The 16,887-nt window shown below is 44.1% G+C and overlaps 1 protein-coding gene and 1 long non-coding RNA gene across 7 annotated transcripts in view; one reads left to right on the top strand and one right to left on the bottom strand.

Annotated features, from left to right (window-relative positions):
- The window catches only part of ZZZ3 (zinc finger ZZ-type containing 3), a 92,661-nt gene extending 83,017 nt beyond the window's left edge, over nt 1–9,644 (bottom strand). For 3 of the 6 annotated variants that reach the window (XM_054037160.1, XM_054037162.1, XM_054037165.1), the window contains exon 1: nt 9,540–9,643. The gene's annotated coding sequence lies outside the window, so the exon portion shown is untranslated. Of the gene's footprint in view, nt 1–9,105; nt 9,140–9,539 lie in introns of those variants that run through there. The other 3 variants (XM_054037163.1, XM_054037164.1, XM_054037161.1) reach the window with 2 other exon arrangements.
- Nucleotides 9,645–9,737: 93 nt separating this feature from the next.
- LOC128841771 (uncharacterized) lies at nt 9,738–16,467 on the top strand. The gene is made up of 3 exons (XR_008445916.1): nt 9,738–9,918; nt 12,353–12,505; nt 14,433–16,467. It is a non-coding gene; the product is annotated as an uncharacterized LOC128841771 (long non-coding RNA).
- The last annotated feature ends 420 nt before the right edge of the window (nt 16,468–16,887 follow it).

The raw sequence follows: 16,887 nt of genomic DNA, 5'->3' as shown, positions 1-16,887 counted from the left end.
TCTGCAGGCAACTGATTTTCAGTATTTGTAAAAATAATGAGTCCTACAAATGCAAAGTAAAAATAAGTACAGATTCATTCTGAAATATGCATGCCAAATGTAGTCATCAGAAAAACAATTCCCTCCTCTCCCCACCCGCAAGCTGCTTCTCATTTAGTCTAAATTTTAATTTTTCTGTTGTATTCATAAAAACTGTAGACTGACTTTGGTTATTTTTGATGAGAATATATATTTTTATTACAAAAAAGTATTCCCACTCACTTCAAATTAATATTTTGATTCCGTTTTAATACATCAAAATTGGATCTCTTTACCATTCAAAATATTTTCTTAATATTGTTCTACTACAGAGATTCTAGTGGACCATACATGGTCTGTAAAACACTTGCTGTGAATAAGGGAGAACCCACTGGTCACATGATACAAGCTTGTCATTTTACCTTATTAAAAACAACTAAAAGGACAAACACTTTTCTAAATATTATTTTCCAGCAATCATTATAGCTGCCATGGGAATATTATAAAATATTAAAAATAGGAAGGAAGGTGGCTTGTGAGACAGTGAACAGGAGAAGGCAATATCTGTATTAAAGTATGGCCCAAAATATAAAAGTTGGACAACTCCTGACAAAATTGGAACATTCTTAAAATGAACAAAGGAAATAATGAATTCTTCTACATCATTCAAATTCTGCTTTAATGTAAGCGAAAAGGCTTCCTTCACTATTTTTTAGAAATCAGGTTCCCATCAGTTTTAAGATCAAATTCATGTTTTTATTTATGCAATAAAGTTTTAATTTAAGAAACACCTAAAATTCCTTTCAGTGATAGCCCCCGGCTTGGTTGCAGATATAAAAAGAAAACTTCATATCAACAGAAAGGAAACAAATACAAAAGCACTACAGGATTTATGTTCTCAGCATTTGAATCAATGTAAAAATCAAGTAATTTTCTATTATTTTGTTGCTTTACTGATTAATGACTAATTTGCTACCAGTTACAACAAACGAAATGATGACACAATGTTAAGCCAAAGCAAGCAAGAATATAAAATAGGGTAACTACTGTCACTGCTCAAATGCAAACAATCCTAACAAACTAATTATGATTAGACAGTAATAGACTGAAGCAGACTTTTGTCAACATGCCATGTTTTGCCCTCACCTTTACTTAGATTACAGATGCCAAAATATGCAACGTAAGTTATATTTTGCTGTACTTCAAACCTCTTCCCAATCTAGGAGCACATACAAACATGATAGGCTGTCCTTCACTCTCCATTAAAATCTTGGGGGTATCCTTAAAAAACATGTTTGACTTCAGTACCAGAACAGCTTGAACAAGGGTCAACAAAACAAGACAAGAGTGATTTTGGAGAGAAATGGTGTAGAAGCAAGAATTATTGAGTTCTTAACTGTACAGTACTGTACTATTTGTTTAAAATCATCATTTTAGTCTAGAAAGTATATTATACAATAGAAAAAAAACCTGTTACTTCAAGTTTAATCCTACTTCTAATAAAGATATTTCAAAATTAATTAATTTTTTTTTTCAAACAGAACACAAATGTTTTATGCAAATAAAAACAGAGCAGTGCAAAAGAGTTAGCATACCTGGGCTACCAGGGCCTGGATGTTACAGAAGTCTAGAGATATATTTTAGTGAATCTGATCTTAAAAGTTCTCTTTTATGAAGTCTGCTCTACTGTGAAAGCGACATTTGAAAAGAGAAGCCATGTCTATAGTGCCCTTAAGGCTATAGTTATATAAAACTACCTGTAAAACTTGATTTATAAGCAAGTTCTCATAAGCGCAATGCAAGATTGGTGCTAAAGCAAATGCTGTCAACTTGAAAAAACTAATCATCCCAGATGAGTGAGCTTTCCTTACCAAATGAGGGAAGCTACAGCATTAATTTCCACAGAATAAGTCTTTAAAACAAATTTTGTAAAGATAACCTGCCAAATTTGAACAAAAAGTGAACCAATTAAATGTTACAAAAATGGAGGCTGTGGAAGAAGCAGAGACCTCTAACCAGCTGCCTGAGTACCGTGCGGAGTATAGAAGGAAAAGATGCTCTCTCCCATCTACTTCAGCCAGAATGCTGGTGGAAGGATAGAGTAACAGAGCCTTTCCATCCTTGCAGACGCCAGAAAGCTCTGGGGAATGGGTAGAATAATGAAGAATCCCCCAGCTCAGTAGGCCAGAAGGTTCTGGGAGAGGAATAAGAGAGGAAGCTCCTTCATCCTTTCAGGAAAAAACAGGACGGTGAAGCTTCAAATTTATTAGACTCTTACTAACCAGAAGCCCATACAAAACAGAACCCCTGAGCAGAGTAGGAAGGAACACTGGCAGAAATCAGAGCACCTTCCCATTGCTCAGCAGGTGAGGTGGCAGAGAAAGTGGAATGGACTAGAGCCTTGTCCCTGGGCCTCCCTGACAAAGACCCAACTCTTCTTTCATACTTAACTCTGAAGTATATTTGGTGTTCTAGGTAAGTGTCTGGTAATTTTTTCAGATTCTGCAAATGTTAAATATCTTCACAGAGAAAATATGATTAAGCTTATTTTTTCCCGCAATAATTACATTATTTGAAATAGTTAATTACTTAAAGAAATAAACATTTTATAATTAAAGAGACAAAGAAATAATCACCTTAGTTTTTAATCACCTAGAGAGAATTCAGAATGGTGACAATTACAGTATTGTACTAAATTAGTACTATATCGACTTAAAATAGCTATACACCTGGAGGATCATATTAAAAAAGATATTCCTATTTAAGGTCCAGTCTGCTACTACTAATCCACACATAGGCCTGGTCTACACTATGAGTTTAATTCGAATTTAGCAGCGTTAAATCGAATTAACCCTGCACCCGTCCACACAACAAAGCCATTTATTTCTAAATAAAGGGCTCTTAAAATCGATTTCTGTACTCCTCCCCGACGAGCGGAGTAGCACCAAAATCGATATTGTCATTTCGAATTAGGGTTAGTGTGGCTGCAATTTGATGGTATTGGCCTCCGGGAGCTATCCCACAGTGCACCATTGTGACCGCTCTGGACAGCAATCTGAACTTGGATGCACTGGCCAGGTAGACAGGAAAAGCCCCGCAAACATTTGAATTTCATTTCCTGTTTGCCCAGCACAGGAGAGCATAGGTGACCACAGAGAGCTCATCAGCACAGGTAACCATGCAGGTCGATAATCGAAAAAGAGCACCAGCATGGACCGTACGGGAGGTACTGGATCTGATCACTATATGGGGAGAGGATTCAGTGCTAGCAGAACTTCGTTCGAAAAGACGAAATGCCAAAACTTTTGAAAAAATCTCCAAGGGCATGATGGAGAGAGACCACAATAAGGACTCAGAGCAGTGCCGCGAGAAAGTCAAGGAGCTCAGACAAGCCTATCAGAAAACAAAGGAGGCAAACGGTCGCTCCGGGTCAGAGCCGCTTCTACGCTGAGCTGCATGCAATTCTAGGGGGGGCCGCCACCACTACCCCACCTCTGACCGTGGATTCCGAGGCAGGGGTAATCTCATCAGCTACACCTGAGGATTCTGCGGACGGGGAGGAGGAGGAGGAGGAGGACGAGCTTGCAGAGAGCACACAGCACTCCGTTCTCCCCAACAGCCAGGATCTTTTTCTCAGCCTGACTGAAGTACCCTCCCAAACCAGCACCCAAGACCATGACCCCATGGAAGGGACATCAGGTGAGTTTACCTTTTAAAATATAAAACATGGTTTAAAAGCAAGCGTTTTTTAATGATTAATTTGCCCTGAGGACTTGGGATGCATTCGCGGCCAGTACAGCTACTGGAAGTCTGTTATCATGTCTGGGGATGGAGCGGAAATCCTCCAGGGACATCTCCATGAAGCTCTCCTGGAGGTACTCCAAAAGCCTTTGCAGAAGGTTTCTGGGCAGTGCAGCCTTATTCCGTCCTCCATGGTAGGACACTTGACCATGCCATGCTAGTAGCAAGTAATCTGGTATCATTGCATGACAAAGCCTGGCAGCGTATGGTCCCGGTGTTTGCTGGCATTCAAGCAACATCCGTTCTTTATCTCGCTGTGTAATCCTCAGGAGAGTGATATCACTCATGGTAACTTGGTTGAAATACGGGAATTTAATTAAGGGGACAGAGGTGGCCGTTCCTACTGGGCTGTTTGCCTGTGGCTGAAAAGAAATCCTTCCCTGCAGTTAGCCAAGTGCGAGGGGGGGACCTGAGGGGGGGAATTGGCGCTGAGCTTTTTGCCTTTGGCTAGCAGGGATCTTCCCTGATACCAGCCACGCGGTGGGAGGAGGGATAAAGCGATCATGCCAGAGAATTGGAGGGCAGGGGGGTTAGTTTGGTTTCTGCTGCTGCACGTTAACTGGAAAACAGCAGCACTCAATGGGCTTTGCTTGGTATGTGGGAAAGGAGGGGGCTGCTTTTATGAAGGCTGCAGAAGCCGAAAGACAATGGCTTACCATGGCCGCATGCAAGCCGAATTCTGTTGCCCGGACCTGCGTCTGTGATCTCTAACACCAAAGCCACAGGCACTCAATATTAAGATGGAAAATGCGACCTTGTACTGAAATCACATGTGCTATGTAATGTGAATAGTGTTGTTCACCATGAAAGAGTATAAGCATTGTTCTGTAAAATGTATCATTTTAAAAACTTCTCTCCTTTTTTTCAACCCTCCCTCCAGCAGCTTCAAATTTTTCAAGCCTCCCTCCTCGGTCTCGAAGGCTATCTCAGATAAGGCGGCGGAGAAAGAGGACGCGAGACGAGATGTTCACGGAAATAATGGAATGCACCTGTAATGAAAGAGCTCATTTGAATGAGTGGAAGGACACGGTATCTAAGTACTGGAAAGATGCCAGTGAACGTGAGGTCATGAGAGACGCTTGAGATGAGAGGTGGCAGGCTGCAACGCTGGGGTTGGTGCGTGATCAAACGGATATGCTCCGGCGTCTGGTGGAGCTTCAAGAACGGCAGCAGGATAACAGAGTGCCGCTGCAGCCACTGTATAACTTCCCTGCCCGCTCACCATGTTCCATAGCCTCCTCACCCAGACGTGTAAGAACGCGGGGGGGAGGGGGGGAAGGGAAGAGGCTCCGGGAACCCTCCCACTCCACCCCAGTGGACAGCCCAACCAAAAGGCTGTCATTATATTGAATTTTTTCAGTGGCCTTTTACTTCCCTCCTATCCTCCTCCCAAACCTCACCCAGGTTACCTTGTCGGTTCTCTCCCTATGTTTATAATCAATTAATAAAGAATACATGATTTTTAAATGATAGTGACTTTATTTCTTTTAAAAGCAAGCTGTGATTTAAGGAGGGAGGGTGGTTTGCTTACAGGGAATGAGTCAATCGGGGGCGGGTTTTCAACAAACAGAACTTTCACACCGTAGCCTGGCCAGTCATGAAACTGCTTTTCAAAGCTTCTCTGATGCGCAGCGCTTCCTGGTGTGATCTTCTAATTGCCCTGGTGTCTGGCTGCGCATAATCAGCAGCCAGGCAATTTGCCTCAGCCTCCCATCCCGCCATAAAGGTCTCGCCCTTACTCTCACAGAGATTGTGGAGCACACAGCAAGCAGCAATAACAATGGGGATATTGGTTTGGCTGAGGTCTGACTGAGTCAGTAACGATCGCCAGCGACCTTTTAAACAGCCAAATGCACATTCTACCACCATTCTGCACTTGCTCAGCCTGTAGTTGAACAGCTCCTGACTCCTGTCCAGGCTGCCTGTGTATGGCTTCATGAGCCATGGCATTAAGGGGTAGGCTGGGTCCCCAAGGAGAACTATAGGCTTTTCAACATCCCCAAAGGTTATTTTCTGGTCCGGGAAGTAAGTCCCTTGCTGCAGCCGGTTAAACAGAGTAGTGTTCATGAAGACGCGAGCGTCATGAACCCTTCCCGGCCAGCCCACGTTGATGTTGGTGAAACGTCCCATGTGATTCACAAGTGCTTGCAGCACCATTGAAAAGTACCCCTTGCGGTTTATGTACTGGGTACCCTGGTGCTCGGGTGCCAAGATAGGAATATGGGTTCCATCTATCACCCCACCACAGTTAGGGAATCCCATTGCAGCAAAGCCATCCACTATGGCCTGCACATTTCCCAGAGTCACTACCTTTCGTAGCAGCAGCTCAGTAATTGCTTTGGCTACTTGCATCACAGCAGTCCCCACGGTAGATTTGCCCACTCCAAACTGATTCCCGACTGACCGGTAGCTGTCTGGCGTTGCAAGCTTCCACAGGGCTATCGCCACTCGCTTCTCAACTGTGAAGGCTGCTCTCATCTTGGTATTCTGGCACTTCAGGGCAGGGGAAAGCAAGTCACAAAGTTCCATGAAAGTGCCCTCCGCATGCGAAAGTTTCGCAGCCCCTGGGAATCGTCCCACACCTGCAACACTATGCGGTCCCACCAGTCTGTGCTTGTTTCCTGGGCCCAGAATCGGCGTTCCACGGCTATAACCTGCCCCATTAACAGCATGATCTCCAAGGCACCGGGGCCAGCGGTTTGACAGAATTCCATGTCCATATCCTCATCACTCTCGCCACCGCGCTGCCGTAGCCTACTCCTCGCTGCCTGGTTTTGCAGGTTCTGGTTCAGCATAAACTGCATGATAACGCATGAGGTGTTTACAATGTTCATGACTGCTGTCTTGAGCTGAGCGGGCTCCATGCTTGCCGTGGTATGGCATCTGCACTGTTCATCCAGGAAAAAGGCGCAAAATGGTTGTCTGCCATTGCTTCCCTGGAGAGGGGGGAGGATGTACCCAGAACCACCCGCGACAATGTTTTTGGCCCCATCAGGCATTGGGATCTCAACCCGGAATTCCAATGGGCGGAGGAGACTGCGGGAACTATGGGACACCTACACACAGTGCAACGCTCCGGAAATTGACGCTAGCCCCGGTACATGGACACACACCGCCGAATTAATGTGCTTAGTGTGGCCGCATACATTCGACTTTATACAATCTGTTTCCAAAATTCGAATTATATAAATTCGGATTAATCCCGTAGTGTAGACATACCCATAGTTACACCATTCAATAGAATGAAAAGAAATAATTTATTGTGCAAGAGTTGCAAGTTTGAGCCCAATCTTGAGCTCTAAAATATTTCCTCTTAAAACTACTTATTTTATACAGGCTTGAGAGCAACAAAATTAATGAAAAGCCTTCAACTGGAGTTGGATCAGACTCTAAGTAACTGGCTCAAGGTCATACTGACAGCGAAGAATCCTGACTTCACTGAAATCAGCTGGAGTTTTGCCATTCACTTCAACAGGGCCCAGATTTCACCAGACATCTGCAGCAGAGCCAGGAAGACCCCAATCTCCAGGCTCTCTGTCTTAGTGCCTTGTGAAAATAGTGAACATCTTAGCACATACTCTTCTACTTCATAAAATCTGCAAAACTCCTGTCTATTTTTTCACTCCTAGAGTTACAACATCAGTTTTTTGAATAATAGCTATTGCTTCTATTAACCTTAAACAAAGTACTTTAAAAATGCTCAGATTTTTTTTATGTAAAATAGAACAATACCAATTTTACTGTATTCAACTTACTTTCTCTGAAACGTATATTTACTTACAAAAAAACCTTTTAAATCATAAGTTACAAATCTACAAACTAATTTTGGGGCATCAGTTCTTGTATAATCAAGTCTTAAAACACATCAGAAGCAAAAACTTCAGCAAGTGAATAATAGTTAATAAGATTAATCTAACATTACAACTAGAAAAACACAAACAAAAAGTGTGTTCTCAAAGATTTGCCAACTTAGTATTTAATTGGGGCTGGATCATATGCCAGAGTTCCACCTCTGGAAACTTGAGTCCACTTATGTGCACTAAGTTACAAGGTACAGCGAACGTGGTAATAGCAATACAGATCCCAGTGCATGGGTAGTCCCATCATAAAATTAATAGACCACATTTCTCAATAACTGATAATATGCTCCAGAAATCCAGGCTTAAAGAATTGAGTGTCACATGTATAGACTCTGTAGAAATTTCAGAGCTATATAGCAGTCTAGAACTGTAACAACAAGGGATGTTGCAATTTTAGCATAGGAGAACTGTCAGGGCGCCTTGAGTAACTAGAAGTAAAACGTAACAGGGATCCTACAGGACAGGAGTAGGACCAAATGCAAAACCCGTGAGGGACCAAGATTAGAAATGCAGGGAGTACTGCAGAGTTGGAATGCTTGGGTGCTACAGAATATTATTATTTTCTTTAATTTCCAATAGTGGTCACAGTGTGCAAGGCACTTTTCAAATACAAGAGAAAGCGTGTTTCAGGTGCTGCAGCGCAGCACACACAGTATAGTCACGGAAGGTCATGTCTGCAGTACCTGGCATCACTGTCCATTCTATTTAGACCTTTCTACCTCACCTATCACAACCATGATATTGGCATGCCTGTAAAACAGAAGTGGTGAAGGTGTTACAGGGCACCCTCAGAGGCATCACAGCAGAAACATGCAAGGAGCAGACAAAGCAGTCCTGGGAGCCAGGTCTACACAGGGGAACAGCATTATTATTTGTTCTGATTTCCAGTAGTGACCACAGTGTGCTAGGCACGTTGTAGATATAAGAGATGTGTTTGGGGTGCTTAAGCACGCTGTCCAGAAGATGGCCCAAGGTGCTACAATAGGGCATGGTCAGAGTGCAGGAAGTCTGGTTTACCTGAGGACAATGGAGGTACTGGGAAGAGGCAGGGCTGCATGAGAAAATATAAATATAAGGGCACTCCAGGGCAGAGCTATGGGGCAGGCAGACGGCAAGGGACGCTTCGGGACAGACAGCAGGGACTGATAAGGGGGCACTTGAGGGCAGACAACAGGGACTGATAACGGGGGCACTGGAGGGCAGACAGCAGGCGACGCTGCAGGGGGAACACAAACTGCCAGTGGGCCACAGCGGCTCAGTAAGGGAGATCAGGTCAGTGGAGCAGCAACGGTTACCGCACGGGCCCAGCACGCGCTGGTCCGATTCCCTAGGGTGCTCAACCCCGCCCCGCGTGTGCCCTGAGGCAAGGAGGGTGCGAGGAGGCTGTTCCCACGGTCCCCGCCCCCTAGACCCCAGGTACCATTACCCAGCAAGCCCAGCGCCGCGCCGCCATCCTGCTGCCTGCCAGCTCCCACGGGAACCACACAGCCTCGCGAGAACTCACTCCCTTTCCCTCCTCCTTGTCTCATACTGTCCCCTCCCACACAGCTGCGCTAGGAATCAACATGGCGGTAGCGCCGCGCACGTGTCCCGGTCCCGCAGCAAACGCCTCGTACGGGCACCCAGCGCGCGCACACGCACATGTACACGCACGCGACGGGAGGGGGAGCGGAGCCGATGCGCACGCGCAAGAGTTGCCTTGCCGCTCCGGTCCCAGGCAGTTGGGATTCGAACGGGGCGCGCGAGCCTCCTCCCCCACGCGCTGGTCACGTGGGGCTTTCCCCCTCCGTCTGCCCCCCCTCGCGGGCGCCGAATTCGGCATCATCCGGGTCCCCCCTTTCCCTTGTGTCGAGGCCTCACCTGGCTCCCGCTATCTCGCGCGCACGGAGCCCGCCGGCAGAGGAGCCGTTTCCCCTGCTCGTTCTCTCCGTGCCGCGCACCAGGCAGCGGCGGCGGCGGCTCCACACAGCGCCTGCTCCCCCCTCAGCGCGGCGGCTCCTTCCGCTTCCTTCCCCTCCCCCCGCTGCAGCGGGGACCCGCTCCCTGCAGCTCCGCCTGCTGGTAGCTGGGGGAGGCGGCCGGCCACCGCCTACGCTCGCGGGGTGAGGGTCGGCGCTGCCCCGCGGAGCTGGACGCGCCGAGTGACTGTTCTCGCCGCGTAGCACAGGGGGAAAGTCAATGGCTGGGGGCGAGCCGGCTCTGCCCACGGGGACGCGACGGGCGTCTGGCCAGAGGGCGTGTGAGTCAAGAGCCGGGCTGGGCCTGACTTGGGCACTGTGAGATGCGGGTGGTGGAAGCAAGAGGTGCGAGGGATGGGTCAGAGCTGCTGCGTTCCCTGCCCCCACCATCCCCACCGAAAACCTCCTATCTTCAGAGCATGCGGGCAATAGGGTGGCAAGGCCCAGCCATAGGAAGTGGTTCCAGCTGCTCCCCAGGCAGGCAGCTCTGGCTTCTGGGCTTTTAGACCAGTGACTCTCAAACTTTTGTACTGGGGCCCCCTTTCACATGCAAGGAGCCTCTGAGCGCGACCCCCTCCCCTTATAAATTAAAAATACTTGTTTATATATTTAACACCATTATAAATGCTGGAGGCAAAGCGGGATTTGGGGTGGAGGCTGACAGCTCATGACCCCCCCCATGCAATAACCTCCTGCCCCCCAGTTTGAGAACCCCTGTTTTAGATTGTTGCCCACCCCCCTTTGGTTTAACCACATAAGCAACTTTGGGGGGGTTCCACGTTTTAGGAAGAGAAATTGATGAGGTGAGTCAGGTGTATTTTTTTGCACAATCCTGTTGATTTACAAAGGATGTGCAGAGAGTCCTGTTTCCATTAGAGTGACCTGATGTCCTGATTTTATAGGGACAGTCCCAATTTTTGGATCTTTTTCTTATATAGGCTCCTATTACCCACCCACCCCCTGTCCTGATTTTTCACACTTGCTGTCTGGTCACCCTAGTTTCCCTGGATGTTGTAATGAGTAAGGCAGTTTCCTTGCTGAGCCAATCCCCAAACCAGTCAGTTCTCAAGGAATTTTGTGTCTCTGCTGCTTCTCAGGACCACGCTCATGCCAAAGAGGCTTCTGTCGCTGTCTGCTGGCTTTCTTCTCTACATGCACTTAGCTTATGCTCCCATAGCTTCTGTATTTGCAATCAGGGAACACATCCCACAGAGGTTAGCTTCTGCTTAAGCATTGCCATATAGCCCATTGCTTTGGGCAGTAGCAGCTTTTATTTCCAACTATGTCACAACATAAAAGAGCTTAATTGTGCCTTCCATGGAGCCTGGAAGACGGGTGCTTAGCTTTAACCAGATTTGTGACTGTAGATGAAAGACTCGTTTGATGGCAGCCATTAAACATCTTTCCAGCACAACAACATTGTCTTTATCTGTGGCCTTTTCTAGGGCAAGAAGGTTAACTTTATCACTGCTCACAAGGAACAAGGGTCTATGCATCCTGACCTGTCACAGGCACCGGCACCTTCCCTTATATTTTATCCAAACTGATCCTGCCTGCCTTTTTTCCAAGACCTTTTCAATCAGCTATCTGACTGAAATCAGTGAGGGAGCTCCCCACAGAAGCTGTAGTAGCTGTTCTGTTTGTTTTCACTCTAGGATGCTGTCTGTCTTTAGGCAGATCTGATATATCTTTTATTGGTCTTTTCCTCCTCCATGGTTGCAATTAATTACTTTTCAGATATTTAGGGATTTATAAAGGATTAGCAGAACCTTAAATTTAGCCTGTAAAGAATACAGATAAATGTAATATGTTACTAATATCAGCCCACCTGTCTGTGAAAGCTGTCCTTTGCACTACCAGAAGCTTCTGGTTAATCCCAGGTTGATTATAGTGTAGAAACCCAACCTAGGGATTAACAAGTGCGTGGATGATTATGCAGTAGCAACTCCGTAGTTAAGGATGCTACGGGATTTCCTCTTAAAGCCAAATTTTCAAACATATAAAATCCAGATAAGTAATTATAGCATCTTGAAAATTAGTATGTCAGTTCAGGGCCTGGCATAGAGTTTATGGTGCAAATTAGAGATCAGGGGTTCCTGTGATACATACTGCCCAAACCACCTCTCCAAACAAAATACCTGTTTTTAAAATTGAAAGTGTCATGTTTTTGTACAGAGGTCAAGTAAAAAAGAGGGGTTTAAAGGAGAGTAAAGGTGTATCATTAGGCAGGTAAGAGGGCCAGAGCTGATAGCTGCTGGGCTCTAAAGAGAGTAATTCCTAGCCCTGCACCACTTGCTGCCCCACACCACTTGCTGCTGCCAGCTGGTTAAGTCCCTGCCTCCCCATTGTCAAGGAAAGCATCTTCACAGGATTTGCTAAAAGGGGACATGATCCCTTCAATTCCAAGATGATGCATCTTCAAGGGCAGGGCCATTGCCCTGTCCACATGGCCTACAGTGAGGGTGCTGGGCTCTGGCTAGGCTTTTGTAGACTGGGTTTAGGAGGAAGCCCCATCCACTAGTGGCAGGGATTCCCTCTGGGGAAGATTTTAAGTCCATATATGGGAGTATACGCCATTGTAAGAAATCCCTGGTCTAGGAGGGCAGAGTTTATGTATGCCCAACCAATAGAAGATGGGGCTCAACATGAGCCGGGTTCCTCCAGAAAGCAGGAGGAAGGGCAGTGGTCGTTATCCCTGAAAATGTATTTTCTTAGATTAATGGGCCCCTGAAGATGCATTTCATGTGATGCGGGAGGCAGTGGCGCCTCAAAGAAGAAGATGAGATGAGCAAGCCATCAGCCAACTGCTGAAGACTACAGGAGAGGATGGAGTGGATTGGTCCTTGGACCCTCCAGATGACACCAAGGGTGAGTCCTGGACGGGCAAGAGGGGCTACTCAGCTGAAGGAGAGGAGTTGGGGGTTCAGGGATGTAAGGGTGGGGATAGCAGAGGGATTGGAGCTGTGTCACAGGGGAAGAGCTGATTGCAGGATAGGCAGGTAGTCGAAGCTGTGGATTGGAGCTGAGGCAGTAGAGATAGAAGTGGGCAGGAGAGCCAGGGTGGAGGGAAGCAATGTGGGGGATGAAAAGAAGTCAAAGCTTTCAATCTGGTAGCTGGATCCAAAATAAAGTCTCTCAGAGAGGGGCTTGTATGAGGAAGGGTGACACATGGGACAGAGTTCTGACAAGAGCATCATTAATAATCATGGTATTTCTATGTGGATTTGAAGTAGGGTGATGGAGTCATCCCTAACTCTGCTGCCTCCACAGCACTGATTGCAGAATGTACAGAGGATACAAGTAGGGGCTTTTGCAAGCGTTGCTAAGAAATACCTCACTTCATGGTCTCCAATAAAATACTGGGCCATTACTGTGGCTTTTAGGTTCTTTTAGCTCATCTAGACCAGTGATTCTCAACCAGGGGTACATGTACCCCTGGGAGAACGCAGAGGTCTTCGACAGGGTACATCAACTCATCTAGATATTTGCCTAGTTTTACAACAGGTTACATAAAAAGTACTAGCGGTCAGTACAAACTAAAATTTCATACAATGACTTGTTTATTCTGCACTATATACTATACACTGAAATGTTAGTATATTCTTTATATTCCAATTGATTTATTTTATGATTATATTCTAAAACTGGGAAAGTAAGCATTTTTTCAGTAATAGTGTGCTGTGACACTTTTATATTTTTATTAGGGCTGTCAAGCGATTAAAAAAATTAATAGTGATTAATCACGTGATTAAAAAATCAAAAATAATATAAAGTGAGCACTCTACACTTTGTATTCTGTGTTGTAATTGAAATTGATATATTTGAAAATGTAGAAAAAATCCACAAATATTTAATAAATTTCAATTGATATTCTATTGTTTAACAGTGTGATTAATCGTGATTAATTTTTTTGAGTTAATAGTGTGAGTTAACTGTGATTAATTGACAGCCCTAATTTTTATGTCTGATTTTGTAAGATAGAGTACGCAAGACAAATCAGACTCCTGAAAAGGGTACAGTAGTCTGACAAAGTTCAGAACCACCGATGTAGACTTTCCCTTCTGGCATTGTAGGATCATTTCCTGCAATAGGTTTCTTAGCACTTTATCTAGACTAGTTTTAGACATGGATTTCCACAGTAAATAATTTAGATGTCACAAACAAAATACAGAAAATTATAAAGTAGCAAAAACATAATGGTGAGCACTCCTGGTTGGCTGTTGGTACTAACGTACAGTAATCTTGTCTCCCATTTAGGAATGGGAGAGGCCAGAATGAGACAAGTTTGAAGTAGCTAACAATTTTTCTAACTTGCAGATCTCCAAAGGAATCAATTGCAAGCCACACTTACGGTAAAATGTAAAACAATTACATTACATCTGACTATTAAACCAGTCATTTCCAAATAAACTAAACACCTCCACAGTGAACAAGTAGCTATTATACGGTGATGAATACATCTTTCCCCAGTATTTAGGTTGAAGTTTATGTCCAGTGCCTGACCAGAGGAGGCTGCTGAACCATTGTCATTCCCGTTGCAAAACTTCCATTTGACTTCAGCAGTGCAGATTTGGGTCCTAAATGTCTTTTCCTTATTGGTGGTGCTTGATCCCTTTCACAGATGCACAATATCAAGATAGTTGTAATCTGGGCTGCTACTTAATAGATGCTCTAGAGGTGCCTGAAGAATGGAAGGATTGTGGCAACCTGTCTAGTCCACAATCACCAGCCTTTCTTCTAATGCTCATTACTATAAATGTTCAGTTACTGATCAATATTCTTTCTTTCCTTTCAGAAAGAAACCATTTTGAAGCTGCCTCGTTCTTTGGTCTCTTCCTGTTAAACTTACATATATTGAAAGAAAAGACAAGACAAAATACAATCTCTGCCATGTAGAACACTGGGAACAAGGTTTCAGAGTGGTAGCTGTGTTAGTCTGTATCAGCAAAAACAAGTAGTCCTTGTGGCACCTTAAAAACTAACAGATTTATTTGGGCATAAGCTTTCATGGGCTAGAACCCACTTCATCAGATGCATCTCTAAATTTGTTAATCTCTAAGGTGCCACAGGACTCTTCGTTTTTACTGGGAACAAGCTATTTCTCATGATTTTGTAACCATCTAGCTAACTCTGGTTCTTCCTAAAGAGACTCACCTTTTCCTAAGGGAAGCTCTTAGCCAGCAAGAGCTAACTGCCCATCCCCAACTATTATTCCCAACAGCTACGGAACCTTTCTTTTCCAACATTCTGTGGAGCTCATGCCAAATTCTCTGTTCAAAGTTCCTCCTCAACTGCAGATTTAATATTGATGCTAATTAGATGTACTCTGAAGACAAACCATCCTTCTGAACAACACTTACAGTTTGTATCTCCATTAACTTGAGGTCGCAGTATTTATGGAGCCAATAGCCCTTCATACTAAATTTACTTCAATAGGAGGTCTGAGTTTGGGATCAGCAATCTCCAGTTTCCATCACTGGGGTTTGTTGAGCAGAAGGCAGATCTTCAGTCCTTTCTCTGGTCAAGGCAAAATCTCAACAATCTTCCCATTTCCTTCCAACTCTCATATTTAGACCTAACGGTATCCAGGAAGCAGCTAGAAAGTTGCCATGAGAATTCAGATATCACTTTCTAGAATGCTTTGATGCTTTAGAGGCCTGCCCTTTCACAATAATTAGTAACAAAATGTTATGCAATATATTGGCAGGGCAACAGCTCAGTTTAATAACTCAGTGGCTTACTTTCAAAACTAGTATCAGAGGGGTAGCCGTGTTAGTCTGAATCTGTAAAAAAGCAACAGAGGGTCCTGTGGCACCTTTGAGACTAACAGAAGTATTGGGAGCATAAGCTTTCGTGGGTAAGAACCTCACTTCTTCAGATGCTCCCAATACTTCTGTTAGTCTCAAAGGTGCCACAGGACCCTCTGTTGCTTTCAAAACTAGTGCCAAAATGTAAAATCAAATGCCAAAAAGTTGATTTTTCAAAATACCACACATCAGCCAACTTTAGGGAACATCTGCCTACTTAATGTTGAAATTTAAGCAATTTATTTTTTGGAGGGAAAAAATCCCTCTAGGAAGAATATTTGCTTTTGTATGTATTTTACAGTGTAATGAAACAATTATGTAACAGGTTGACATTATTGGAAAGAAAAACAGGAAAGAATGACTTCAGACTAAAGAAGGGAGAGTTTAGTTGAGATCAGAGAGAAACATGTCCTTATTGTAACAGCAATTCAACAATAGAACACCTTTGCACATGAGGTCACTGAGACACTATAAATGATGTTTATAGATTAGGTAAGACTCAGTAACTTTTATGATAGATACAATCCTTTGCAGACATAATGTTTATTGTTGTGGGGGAAGGTGTAAAGATTTTTTAAAAGCTGTTAGACTTAAATAAGTGCAAGAACTGTGTGCTTTAGAAAAGCTAAAACTATGAAAAACAGACACTGAGAGAAGAAAGAACAGGAGTACTTGTGGCACCTTAGAGACTAACAGATTTATTTGAACATAAGCTTTCGTGGTCTCTAAGGTGTTTAACAAATGCCTGTGCTATTAAAAGCCAAATTCTCACCTCTCATGTTATCTTGGTTTCAAGTCCTCTGCTTTGCTGCCTAGCCATGCTTACTGTTGCCCCTGGACATTTTCCTTACTTGTGCTTCCAGGAGCTACCATGACTTCCAGCTATCCCTGGAATCTCCCTTGTGTGCCATGAATGGGAGGAATGAGTCTGATACAGATGAGTAAATATCCTTTAATTCTCTATCCAGATGTTTTGTTTTATAGGGGTAACTTTTTAATTTAAAAATAAATTATATAAATCCAGTTAGTGGCTCCTTTGCCTGCTTAACATAAATCTTTAACGTGGGTCTCCATTACAAAGTGGTTTTATGCAAATATAAGTTGCTATACTAAAATACATGCAGTAAGTCATCATTTTCATTCCATATTTACTCCTGTAAGTTTAATGTATGTTAGCAATCTAAAAGATAATCTTAGAAACAAGCAAAACAGGACTGAATGTATTTTTTCACAAACATTTAGAATAAGTCTCTTATAATTCAGCACAGAACAACTTTGCTCCATTTCATAAATGCATAGGGTCCCAAGCCTGAAATTCTTACTCATGAGACTATTCTCATTTAAATCAATTGTACAAATTGCAAGAGTAAAGGTTTCAGAATCAGGTGACTAGAGAATAGAGAATAATGGCTGGAATGCAGTGAATTACAAGGAAATGATTTA

This window comes from Malaclemys terrapin, chromosome 8 (genome assembly GCF_027887155.1).
Source record: "Malaclemys terrapin pileata isolate rMalTer1 chromosome 8, rMalTer1.hap1, whole genome shotgun sequence".
Taxonomy (NCBI): Eukaryota; Metazoa; Chordata; order Testudines; family Emydidae; genus Malaclemys; species Malaclemys terrapin.
This window is presented reverse-complemented; position numbering and strand designations above follow the sequence as displayed.